At 41.9% G+C, this 13,785-nt stretch overlaps 1 protein-coding gene and 1 long non-coding RNA gene across 3 annotated transcripts in view; one reads left to right on the forward strand and one right to left on the reverse strand.

Moving 5' to 3' along the window:
- The window catches only part of LOC100742821 (alpha-2B adrenergic receptor), a 131,354-nt gene that overhangs the window by 58,174 nt on the left and 59,395 nt on the right, over positions 1 to 13,785 (reverse strand). The window lies entirely within an intron of this gene.
- LOC117151331 overlaps positions 1 to 13,785 on the forward strand; it is a 63,758-nt gene that overhangs the window by 31,003 nt on the left and 18,970 nt on the right. Inside the window, exon 3 of one of the 2 annotated variants that reach the window (XR_004461165.1) lies at positions 2,518 to 3,431. The exons of the other annotated variant lie outside the window; for it this stretch is intronic. This is a non-coding gene — a long non-coding RNA (uncharacterized LOC117151331). Of the gene's footprint in view, positions 1 to 2,517; positions 3,432 to 13,785 lie in introns of those variants that run through there. 2 annotated transcript variants of the gene reach the window in all.

The raw sequence follows: 13,785 nt of genomic DNA on the forward strand, positions 1-13,785 counted from the left end.
GCGTGCAGCGACCGCGAGCCTAGTCGGCGAACAAGTGTGCACACTTCGGTCGACGTTATCCGCCGTCGCTATTTATAGGGGATGAACGGCCCGTAAAATATAAATAGAGAAAATTACTGGTATGTTCGGGTGGGCGGATCGAGCGCCGGCTTCTTGTAACATCGATCACGGTATCTCGACCAACGATACGAACCGAGTGGATAAATACCAGGATTAAAGTTATTCATCGTTTCCAACCTCCATCGCGATATTTAACGATTATTTTCGTTTCTATTCAACGGAGCTGATAGCCTCTATAAAGACAGATACTATTATTCGTGTTAACGTGTCTCATTAATTTGGCCGGCGTTATCTTTTGACAGCTGATTAATGCACAATATATCGGTAATTACGCGCGATTGTCTGATTATTAGTTATTAACGTGTTATATCGATGTTACGAAAATAATGCGCAACCCTTTGATTTCGTCGAGTGTTCCGTTAATCCAATTCCGTGTGCACACGACATGCTGTTGGAATCGGCAATGAGAAATTCATACGCAAGTACCTGCACGAATTGATGCTCTTCGTGCAGCCGAGGCTTACCGGAAATATCAAAGTACTTTGCAAATTCGATACGGGCAGAAAACGTACACTGGGTCATGAAAGCAATACCGCGAAAACCTTTTATGTCGATATTGCGTGTTTTGTGTAAAACATTTTCAAATTCCAGTAGCACCGTAATGGAACATGGCTGTCATCGTTATATTGATAAAGTTTTTAAACAATCTGAAAATGTATATAAAAATTACAAGCTATTTCGATTGTAACCTTAAACTGTCACAATCCAGAAATGGTATTTCATCGGTATTTCATCGGACGAAATTCGAAAACAGGGCGACCATGTCTGCGTGACAATCGCACAGCAACTGCGAAGATTGATAGGTTGTTGGCAGGCGAGCAATTAGAAGGGTGAAAACGCGCAGAATGCTTTTTTTCAGCGGTGTTGCAAGGAAAACGGAAAGGTGGCTGCAAACAATATATTTTAGTCTGCACTAAAAAGGGGTTGTTTTGGTTCGGCTGTGCGCGCCAGAGTGGATGGTTTTGTTGGTTCGATCGAACGGGTATAGAAACAGTGAGATAGAGAAAACAGTTTCTGACATTTACAAGACCAGAAAAAGTTCCAATCTTTTTTTACAAATTCTCCTTTCCATCCGCCCGGGCAGATAACCATTCAAATTCTCCATTCGCCGCGGAATCCAGTCGTTTCGCAAACGTAATTCCACGCGTGGCTGAAACGTCTTCGAGATCCATTCTCTTTAAGTGTCAACGTTTCTCGTTTAATGTTGCTACTTGAAGAAGTCTTGTGAATGGCTCCGTACTGCCTCGCTATTCTATGAAAAATCGTACTTCTCCAAAATTCAGCAGAAATTTGTCCGCCCGAGATTCGAGGTTCCATTTACCGTCGCGAAATAATGTATCGTATTGCGAGAAGCGTCTATCGAGACGCGATGAAAATTCAAAAAGCTAATTTATCGCGACTCAACTCGTACGCGAACAAGAATGTTTTGCTTGCTAAGTGGTTACACTGAAAAGCCATTCGAGATCGATCAAGAGCAGGGAAACACTCGGTACACATTGTCTCTTCGAAGCTCTATTTTCGCTCGACTCGCACCGAGTTGGGAACAGGTTATTGTTGGGGGTGGTTCGAATTCGGGGGACGGGGATGGTACACTTTGCAACATCGCGAGGTTTCCTCTATGGTAGGAAGGAAATAAGAAAGAGGAAGAAGCTCTAAAATGGCGTTGGTGGAAGGAAAGCCAGTAGTTAAGGGGTATCTTCCTGGTTTCTTTTTTCGTTGTCCTATTTTTATACTTCGTTGCATTATGTGAGTAATTACGGCTAATTATCACGTTGTGAAGGACGTTTGACGATGTAACGCAATTAGCAGCCACAGTTCGGCGCCGTGGGACAAGCGACCCTGACCTTGTCTCCGATTCTACGCGGCTTCCGCTTTTATTGTTCTTCCTACTTCTGCTTGCGTTCACCGCCCACTCTACAGCAACCTCGACCAGGCAAATTGAATTAAATTGTTTTTCTTGGGTAACTGTTTGCATAGCAAAGCTCACGCTTTTGTCGACACGATGTTCACCGTGAAACTCCTTAAGTTCGACAATTTCGACGATTACGCTGAGATATTCCAGCAAAAGCGAGCCAATTCAAGCGATCTGTTGATTCTATTAAAATGTGATCGTTGATTAATCGTTAAACGAAATACGTCTATTGTTTCGTATGACGCAGTTATACGTAACAATGAAGTAAATTAATAAAACGAGGCAGCTTTAATTACATCGTTGCATATTCGATTGTTATATATTGGACTCGATACTCTGTTAATTGTAATTTCATCGACTCTACTAAATCGTAAGCTAAAGGAATCTGTTCATTGTTAATTTTCATCACATTTTTTCAGCAGCGATTCCAATTGCTGTTAGACAATCGATACCAACTTCCGAGGCAACCTGCTTGTTTCTTCTAGCATGATTATGGCATCGCAAGGCAGAAAAGGAAGTTGGCAAGACTTTCGGTGTCACCGTGTTTTCGCTTCGCCTAATTTCCGAAGTGTAAAATCCTGGATCTTCAGGCGACGATATCCTCACCCTGTTTTTCTCCTCGTGAATAGTCTTGCTCATCTTAAGGGGTCGCCTGTTTGGCTTCAAACAGGTCAAAGTCAAAATCATCGTTTTTTACTCCTACGATAAACCCCATAAGTTTATGACTTTTTGTACATTGGGAACCCAAAAATAACGAAATGTTGCAGATGTAGATGTTTTTATATCACAAACATCTCCAGATATTTTAGTAATAAAATGTTCAAAGAAAGACTTTGATCGATCATTTAGCTTTTTCGCGTCGCTATATAGGACCGTAATATATTTGTTCTCCGGTTGGTCGTGAATGCTCGATTTTTAAATCACGCGGCTATAAATGCTGTTACGAAGAGCGAAGATTAAGACGAGAAAGGGCTGATTTCTGAGCCTTTTCATAGGTCAGATGGAGGGATAACAAAAATGGATGTAGGTTGGCCTGCTGTGGAGGCTAATCCCCGATGAAATGCTGGCCGTCGAGCAGTTTATATTTTCTCTCTTCGTACATTGCGTTGTTTCGACCGAGAGTGCAACTGCTGGGCGCCATTAGTCCGCTCGGTTGCTGGCACAATGCAAGATAAATATTTGGCGTCCAGTCGTTGTCAAAAATTTACGATGCGAATTAGAACGACACTTTATCTTACCACCGTATAAGAAACGTCTTCATTGTTCATTGCAGTTTTTTCGAAAACGGCTGAACAACAATTTTATCCATTCTCGTTAATGATCATATCCATGGAACTGTCTGCTGTTAAAAATTATTCCGCTCATTCTTAATATACCGTGATTAATCTTGTTGCAGAAACTGTCATGTTATGTAACTTTAACGCATTCACGATCGGTGGTCTTACGGAACTTGTAAAATAAAAACGTGTAGATAAGAAGTTTGAATAGTTTACTTCTAAATGTCAAACCTTGCATCGCTTCTTATTAATTTAATTATTGATAATTTCACTGATAATCACGTTATTAATAATTCATATTACTGTAGCAACGATGATAGACTTCAATCATTGTAAACAAGAAGGTTATTTAGTCACGCGGCGAGAGATCGTTTGACATACCACGAGCTGAATCTACTGTCGGTCGTGCGAAGTCCGGCGCAGTAGAATAAGTCCGCGCTTCATCAGCCAACCAATCGAAGCGTCTGCCTGTGGTCGAGTCAACTCCAAACAGACTGCAATCTGTTTTATGCGAAAGTAGTTAGGTAGAAAAGCTGAGGATTGCAGTTCGCTAACAATCTCCAAGGTATCGTGTAACAAGCGTGAAAAGAAAAATATAGCTGATTACCAGGAATAGCTGAAAGGAGATTCCCGTCTGTCTTTGACGAGCGACAGGTACAGAATGCGGGGAATTTGTTTGAGGCATCGCTAACTGCGATTCTCTATTGCAAACTGCAAATTCTATCGAAGGATAGATCGCAGGAATTGATACGTAACTTCCGTGTGTATTATTATTGGATATTTCGTTGCGTAGTAATAAACGTACCAAGCGTAGAGTATTTTCTTTAAATTCTTTTGGCTGTTGTGAAAATATAAACGTTGTATTTTAGACTACCTGCCTTGAAACCGAAACGCAATCGTTTCGGAATGTTTGCACGAGCCGAAGCGATTGGTTCAGAAATGACAGAGCAGAACGAATGGCGCGACCCTTGTATTTTAATGGCTTCTATTTCGCGCTCGATTTCCGTTTGATTTATCGCAACACGTTTGCGGCCGCTCCGATGTACTTTTTTTTTTAATCGTAAACTCGTTTTCTCCAAGTATTATGACGAAGAGCTCTGTGCTAACGAAAGTTTTGAGTATCGAATAACGTGTATCGTGAAGCTGAGCGAACTACGTTGTCATTTAGACCGATGCTTCCTTAGAAGATTCTCATCTACTTGAAATCGGAGAAAATCCAGTTTCTTCGAAGAATTACATCCCGCCGTCATTATCGCTGTCTGACGTCTTCAAGGATCGTCTTTAACGTTCCTTTCAACGTTGCAGAAGCTCTGAGTTCTCGCCTAAAGTAGACTTCGTTTCCTGGCAAACCGCCTCTCCAAAGTCCTTTCAAGAATCATAATTTCATAGAAAGAGACTTATACGCCCGACTATAGCTTCGCTCCGCGGAGTCATTATTTAATCGCTATTTCCGACTGTGCGTTCGCTTTCATACATACGAAACATTATTACGTTTAATGTATTTCGTTTATCTTCCTTAATTTCCCCAAGAGCGTTCCGTTGAACTGGAAGAGTAGTAACTCTCGTCTCAAACTCGTCTTGGAAACGTTTAACTCGCGAATACCGTACGAAAAGGACTAACAGGAAATTTAATTATTTCATTCGCGGTTAGAATGAAAGATTAGGAATAATATCCGTCGGTCCATAAGAGCGTGTGCTCGGAAAATCAAACGAATAAGAAGTTTCGTCCTTAACTTTATATTATATCGAATTATTCTATCTTGAAGGAATCAAGCATGTACGAATATAGTATAGAAACGAGATTTTTCGCATGGATAGAACTGTTGCAAATGTTTGTACCGAGGTATCGATAGTGTGCGAGGGATTTGGAAAATGCACGAGTAGATCTGAATACAAGCTACCAACCAACGTGGAGACACACGCGCATGGCAAGAATGTGTGTCGAGATCTTTAAGAGGCAGACCTTGATAGAATCAGTATTCTACTCTTTTCCATATTTTTTTCTATATTTCCTATTTTATTATATATTCCGTTTGATTATTCTGTTCCGTGCATATATTTATTACGTACATTTTGTTACGATTGATTTGCTTGTATGTTGTCAAATTACCGAAGTCTTATAAAACGGGCCTACGCGAAATAATCGCGCGATGGATTCGCTCGAGAGTAAAGTCCTGGCAATTAACTAGCCGCCTCTTGGGAACGAGTTGGTTGTGCCCGTTAGGATATCAGGAATTTTTAATACGTCGACCCCCTCGTAGCTATTATTGTCACCCTTCTCGAGATTAATTGCACTTATCAAGTTGTCCCAGTTCTAGAAGAAAGCTGCAGCTGCCTTCGGTTCCTAGTTAACGTTCATCGATCGTGTCGAAGAAAGAACGATCTTCCGTGTAAGATATCCATCGAAAATTCGCGCGCAATTGAAAGTGATTGCTTCTGAGAAGCACTCGAATCGTTGGAAAACGAGGATCTTTTTGATTCTCGATCGAGAAGAAAGTTCTCACCTTACGGATTACCGAGTCTCGTTTTGTCAAAGAGTACCAAGAATCGGACAAAGGATTCGTCACGTAAACGATTCCCAAACGAAGGCTCATTCGGAGGAAAAACAATTTATTCGGATCGATTCCGTTGGGTCAGTCTTTCGTACGAAGGCAAAGAATACGTGACACGTAGACGCGAGAAATTTCATTGACACGTTCGGGATGATTCCTCGTAAATTCCGTCCGAAGCTGATTCGAGGGAATTTCGAGAGCAAACCGACCAGCTGGCTTTAGGAGCCGACGAATCGAATTTTTCTTCTTTCTACCAATTCCATCGAGCTTGATCGTTCGGCCGAACGTCTTTGTCTTTCTGCCTCTGCTCGCGAAGAAACTCCATTATCGTTTCTATCCGATTGCTCGCTGCCTCAGTGCCGGGAAGTCATAAATTCCAAGGTGTCAGCTCGACCATCGCTCTGCCAGGTGATCTCTGACGCATTGCTCCGGTAGTCCGACTCGTCGTGGAATAATTCTCCTTACTTCTCTGCTGCGACTATCTCGGCGCGACTATTCGAGCTCGGTGTCTTTAAGCAATTTCATCTTTTTTTTCTCTCTATGTCGGTAAATTGAATAGAGCATCGGGTTGAACTCGTTTCAACCGATAGAAAGAGATTCTAGGATATGAAGTCAGCAAATTGTGAAACTTTAAACAGAGCTATGGAATCCGCTTTGATAAATGGTGAAAGGTTCAGACAGTTCTTTAAACTTATCAACCTAATTTAAACAGTAACCGCATTCATCCTTCGTTCCTTTCCGACTAAAGAAAAGACAATCATTCTGTAGTCTTTCATTTAGGTGCACGATGTATTTTCGTCAAGACAAGCTGAAATTGTAGGAAGGTGAAATTACTTGCTTTTCAGCGGCTCAGACGGTTTTCCATTTATCCGGAGAAGCGTATCGAGAACCAGAGAGCACGGTATACGGCTGAGAAACTAATATCCCTAGGACGAAGGCGAGACCGCGACCTATGGGAACGCCCGTTTCCTTCGACATTTCTCTCTGTCGCGAAACGTGGCTCGCACGGAAATACCGCGACCAACGATAACCATAGTTCCGCGCCAGGGGCGGTATAGCCATTTGTAAACAGGATTGGGGCTTACCAACTCCGAAGCACTTGGAATTTCGTAGATAAAGCAACCGAGTGTTCGACGCGTTAGAATAGGGTTAGCGGCTGGTGAAGTCGACGTATAGCCGGTGCTACATGGTTACAGCGCCCCTTTCTACGATATTACGAAGATCGTTGACGCGGGGGTGGATTTATAGGACGTCTAGCAGGTTAAAGAATCCACCGTACTGGCTGATTTAGCACCAGGAGAAGACGAATCGTACGTCGAATTATTCTCCCGCGATAAAATTGCGATTCCTAGGACTTGCTTCTCTACTCTCGTTTATCCTCCATTTCGAGGAAGGATGGCGCGGATAAAGGGAGACGACGACATGCTCCTTGGCTCGTTTTGTACTGGCGTTGGTGCAAGACGTTCGACATATCGGCTGGATTTTGTTTAGTTTTCACACGATTTGGTTGCGCTACGTGACTGCAGCATATTTTAGATTTCGTGTTCACCGTGCCTTGTAACTAGACTGCAGATGTTTATGCATTTGTGAGAAATTTTAATATGCAAAGAATATAAGTTTTATTTATAATAACGATATAAGTTATAAAATATATGAATTTCTAATTAGTTTCATAATTTATGTAAATAGTGGCAGTCGTCTTGCAATTCACTACTGTATTTAATTCTACTTACGTGAAAATAATTTTAAGAACTAATTTTCATAACGAGTTACGAAAAATTTCAAGAAAATCTTGTTGCTGTGAGAAATTAGGATCCGATAATTTGAGCTATTATGTCAGTTTTTACTCTAACAGAAGCTAATAACTACGTTCTTAAAATTCAAGAAGCGAATGAATTTGAATGATTCCAATTTTCTGGAAATTTCTTTCAAATTTTGAGCAAGCTTTCCCATGATGGGGTTGTGTTTGGAATCAACTTATCGCAATATGGTCGCTGATTAGAGAACGCACGCATGAGTGCGTTGTATCCATGGGGGTCAAAACTTGATTAATAGACGCGGTTTAATAGCCGTGGGTCGCGTCTACCGCTGATCTACATCGGCGATACGAGAACTTAATTAATAGATGTCACCTATGGAAATTGGTTTTCCTGGTGACCGATACTCAGGATTAATTAGTAATGATGCGTGTTTAAAGAGTTTCCGCGGACGGGCCGCTGACGTGACAAAAATTGAAAAACTGCTTCATCCGATTGAAACTCCGAAGTCGCCTAACTTTCTTGCTGAAACATCGTGGCGTCGCGTTTAACCAGACGTTATTTTATTTTACAACGGTATAAAGATTCTCACTGATGGAGATCCTGCAACAAAATGGCTCTCGGCCAACGAGACCGTTCAATTCGACGGTTATTATACTTTTATAGAACGGGAAAATGTGTTGTATTATATTTGAAAAAGGATTTATAAATACCGTAGGTAGCAACGTGTTCTAAAAAATAGTTCTTATTATAACAGCTTTAAAAAGTTTTTCGAATATGTATAGTGTTATTTTTAAAAAGTATCTAGGTACCGTACGTATGAGTATTTAAAAAAAAAAATACTCGAGCATTTTTATTAGCGGATTAAAGTTCCCCACGAGATTAAAAATCATCAAGATACAGGGAGGAAATCTCCGAGCCGTTGTATCTCTGAACGTTAATATTTTAAGATTCAAAGTCATCAAGCTGGAGGAAAAGGGAAAGAACCCGCGAAGCGTAAGTAATTAACGCATGGCGAGTAAAAAAATCAGCACGATGTGTGCAACCGTGTCATTCCCCGTGGTCATAAATTTGCCAGTTTTCTCTGCGCTCTCGCGTACTTCTACGACAAGATAATAAAAAAGTTCAAGAGTCTGGGAACACGCGCAACCGTGCTCCGTCTCCGACGAAATAAACTTGCCGACTCGTACGTGCCTTTCTACGCAGATGTCGCACAGTCGCCATTCATGAATTTCCAAACAGTCTCGTACTGCTTCAAAAGTCTAATTTCCTGAGACGACATACATAAAGCTATCGACTTATTAGAAATTTAATGATCGATGATATCACGAATCGATGACCGTTTGAATATTGCAATTATTATCTATCCCGTGCTATTTATGGAATATTTAGAAATTTTATTTCTTCGTTTTGGATTTCTAAATTTCAAAAATCGCTTGGGAAAATTTTCATCAAAATCCATGTGTATCGATCGCCGATGTTTCCTTGTCGGTGGAAACCAAGGATCTTTTAAGATCGTCGTCTAACCGTGATCACGGTGTGTTTATCCGCAGGCAAACACGGAGAACATGTCCTCGGAAGCGAGACTAATCTTCTCGAGATAGGTTCGTTGTGAGGCAGAGGAGATGCGTGTCAGCGTAGGAGGGCATCGGTTGGGTTTAGGGGTAGCTGATTGGAATTCGATCGTTGGGTCAAGCGACCGTGTTAGATTGGAATGCGTATACGCTCCTCGTCTGATCACCCATTCGTTACAGTGCGTTCTCTTCTCCCCTATTTCTTCCTACAACAATCCCTCTGCATTTATTTTTCCAGCTTGCCAGTTCTCCTTTGGCTTCTGCGCCAATTGCTAGCGTTTATTTGTCTGATTTCACGTTTCGAAATTCGCTATTCATCGCTGGATTTAACTATTGCTTTATCAAACTTTCCTTTACTTTAATAATTTTTAGTAATTCCATTTGTGTATTTTAATAATTCAATTTATTCGAATTGTAGCCTCTTGTTTATTTTGTCGCAATACACAGATATGAAAATGCAACAGTTGCGTCGGTAGAATTAATTAATATGTATAATTAATATTATACATGTAATTAATAAATGATCAAAGAATAAATTAACCGGACAATTGGAACGATACCGGACAATTGGTAGCAACAGAAGTGAACTTTTCAAAGAAACCACGATACTGTTTAAAGGCTGAAATGATTTATCTGCATTCTTTTGGGAAATTTAGTGCAACTGAGAGCCGGACGAATGGCAAATAAAAGCTCGATATCATCGACTGGCCATGGTTCGTAACATCTCAGTCGATTTGTATAAGCAAACAAAGTCTCTTTAGGGGAACTCGAAACAGTGTAAAATCTTAACTTCTGCTCGAATTGCACCGGACACGTGCAAACAGAATCTGTGTCAGGCTAAGCTTTAACCTTTTTAACCCTCGTTTTTCTCTCCGTTCCGGGGATGTTTGACCGTTTGAAGGGACAGGAAGCGAGATAGGGGAACGCTGTCACGATGACGCGGGTCAAAAGTTCAGCGGATGATGAGAATGTAAGATCGTGGCCGAGCAAACCGTGCCCTCCGCTCGAAACGAGATTTTCTTCTGGAAAAAAACGGCAACCAAGAATTTTCTTCGTCTAGGGACGTAACTAGCTACTGCTAGTTAACGCTGAAATCTCTTAATTTAGCTGCTTATCCTAAGAGGCGAGGAAACGTTTCTGGGTTTCGTAATTCCATACTCGTGCTACTTCAATCGTTCGACGAATCTTTATACTGTTTACACAGATTTTCAGAGATAACTTTATAAAATTCGTCGTATTCATGGAAAAAGATTCTGCTCTCTTTCTTTATTCTAATTTCCACTTTTTCCTCGAGTTCATGAATAATATCACGAGAGTGGGAATTCGTGTGAATGACAAGTGACAGAAAAAATGCGGACACGTAGAAGAATTTATATTAAAAATGTTTGTATTACACCATTGGTGGAGAAAGATAGAAGAAGGAAGAAATGATTTGGCGAGTGCACCAACAAGCAGCAAAAATTTGTCCGTAACCCAACGTTTCTGTGACCATCATTTACGCTTCAACACATGCACATCAAACGTACCCGAAGGAAATATTCTCGAAATAAATAGGTACGAACAGAACGATATCACACTTGAAAAAACCTTGAGAGAAACTCGGCGTGTTGCAATCGCCGATGGAATGTCAACGACGGCTGTGTCCAGAATGAATGTTTCACCCGGCACTCGACCAACTGAAACAAGAATGGCAATGCTCATACCGTCGATTCTGCGAACGGATCATTGACAACAATTTTAACGATAACCCGCTGTGAACACCAGCGGCGGTAATAACAGTAACGTCGTAATACCGGTATCTAGAGGCAGCTAACAGCCGGCATCGATGCAAACTCTATTCGTAGACGTTGAAGACAGACGCTGCTACTGCTTCCCCAGTCCGATGATCGTTCGTTTCAGGAATGCCAGATATTAAAATACCGCAGACTCTCGAGTCTCGCGTACCAGCTCAACCGTTGTCCTCGTCCTCCGTTCACCCTCTTCGTTCTCTGCGTTAAAAGCCACCCTCTTTTCTTAGCACAGTTGGTCTACTTTTCTACCCTCGTTTCGTTTCGCTTCGTTTCGACGAACTTTTTGAGAAAATATTCTATGGACAGATTGAAAATAATGTCTCTTTGCCTTTCTATTAGATTCTGTCTCTTTAATATTGTTCTTGATGTTTCAATATCGCGGTAATTAGTCTCTTTACATTTCTTTCGAGTAAAGCAGCTCTTAATTTTAATGTAATGTAATCTATGTAACGTTAACACAAATATGGAGGTATTATCATTAGTAATTAATAAAGGAATTTTTCATATAGGAAATTGCGTCCTGAAACGAATAAGAATTGTAAGGATATAAGGTTCTTCAAACGCAATTTCGATCTCTGTGACAGATTCGTTTCTCTTCGACACTTTGCAGCCTTCTGTTCTCGTCATAAAATCACATAGAACGCGTAAAATTGCAAGGGTTTAAAGTTCCTCGAACTATCCGAATTTCTGTGACAAATGCATCTCTCTAGTTTCCCCCTTTGACACTTCTGTTCTTCTCGCAAGATCGCGTAGGCGATATATTCATAACGAGAGCGAATATCAAATCGTGTGGCTGTTACGAAGATAACGATACCACAGCTCGGAGTGCTTTATCACTTCAGTCCTGGGAATTGTTTCGGCACAGTTGCGTCGAAAGCTTGCATAAATTTAGTGGAAAGGCTGGTGGAAAAGTCATGGCATATTCGGCAAGAGTCGCAATCACGCGGCATGTTTACATTTTGCCGGACGTTCGAAAACGAAGTCAATTAGCCAGTTATAAATCGAAACAATAGTTTCACTCGTGGGCGAACAAGTTTTGCAGGCAAATCATACCATGGCGTAGCTTTTATTATAAAATTCAAACGAATTGTCCATGCACGTCGTAAAACTTGCGGAGTTTTTACGATAGAAGCAATTTTCCGAGAATCGTAAAAACTCAAAATTGCCATTTTATTTTCCGCAACATGTCATACTCGAACGAAGAACAAATCATCGGAGTTTGGCGAGTGACGAGTGAGTCAATTAGGTTCTTCGTTCGTGTGTCGAATTTCGATGTAACGTCCAGGTTTTAAATTAACGAGATGCACACGCACGCGCATACGCATTCGTCTATCAACCTGGTATCTATAATTCTGACAAATGGCAGACTTTCATCAGGCCTCTCAGCCAGCTATTCGTTCTACCTTGCCTCGCCACTCTTGTTAGTCCAACTACTTACCATCGTCGAGGATCGACATCGAGCGCTAGTAAGTATTCAATCGGATAAGAGGCGCACAGCCGTCGCGCCATGTCGGTGAACCTTCGCCCTCGCGCGGCTTTCTTCCAGTGAGCTTCCAATAAAAGGAATATGTTCTGCTCGTGAAGTGAAGTGGACCGAATCGAGATGCAACAATGCACTCTTCCATCTTCTCGTTCGTCGAAACTTCGATCGTTTTCTCGGATACGAAATAAAGGAAGCGCGGGAAAGCGGGTAGTTTCATCGCGGGGGAGAGCATCAATCTTCGGGGATCAGTTTTATTTCAATCTCATCGAGCATCGTTGGAATGTATTTCTTTCTTTCTTTCTTTCTTCCATCGGGATTTTTTCCCCGCGTTCACCAGAGGTAGAGAAACGTATTCAATGAGCGAGAAATTGTCGACGACAAACCCTTGCGACGATTAAAGCAATTAAATCGACGGCTTATTGTTGAAAAACGTCGATACGCGGTTGCGGAATAGCTTAAGAAGCCACTCTCGCGATACCACGCATCCCATTTCGAGTTCTCTCGTTTTGTTCACCAGGGATTACGACATTTTTTCTCTCGTTTTTTGTTTTTTTCGAATTTGCCAGCCAGGAACACCGACAGTTTCCCTTCGATATTCCATCGGGAAAATCCACTGTCGAATGGAAATTGTTTACCATGCTCTGATAAATGGCTGATGCGGCCAGCTTTAAAACCCATTTTTGCCGCTGAACCATTCTCCAACCATTCCCCTCACCTTCTATCCCCACACCATCTCGCACTTTATTCGAAACTCTCAACTCGGATAAGCTGCAAATTCGTTGAAACTGTGGATCACATTTCACAAATCAAGGTAGCTCCTCCCGAATCATTTATCAGAGCCGAACGACGACGGCTATGAGAGGAGGTGTCGGCAGATTCAGTCGCCAAGTGGCGTTTCGGGCCGCATCCGGCGAACCGCGAGGATAGTTCGTTCTCGCGACGACCGCACAACTCGCAACTTCAAATGGGATATTAATGTCCAGCGTCGACTTGTGCGCGCGCCTCGGGCCATTTCCGGCCGGAACAACCGACTGTTTACGAGGGACACGCTCCCGACAGCGGTTTCCAACGGTTAACAGCTAGCAGCGATACACGTCCTGGGTTCTAGGTGCTTTGCGGTCTCGCGATCTTCCCCAAAATTCACGCTGCTGCCTCAGCACAGCCAACCACTTGATATCGAATACGTTCATTCGGTACTCTAGTCCAACTTTGTTTCCATCGCGTCGACACGCTCTCTACCTAGGTTTGTACAGTATATTCGAATAGTCGTGGAGAAGACGGACCGTAATGTTCGTCATCTTCGACACGGGATAATTTGTG

Source organism: Bombus impatiens, unplaced genomic scaffold, assembly GCF_000188095.3.
Source record: "Bombus impatiens unplaced genomic scaffold, BIMP_2.2 scf_0151, whole genome shotgun sequence".
NCBI lineage: Eukaryota > Metazoa > Arthropoda > Insecta > Hymenoptera > Apidae > Bombus > Bombus impatiens.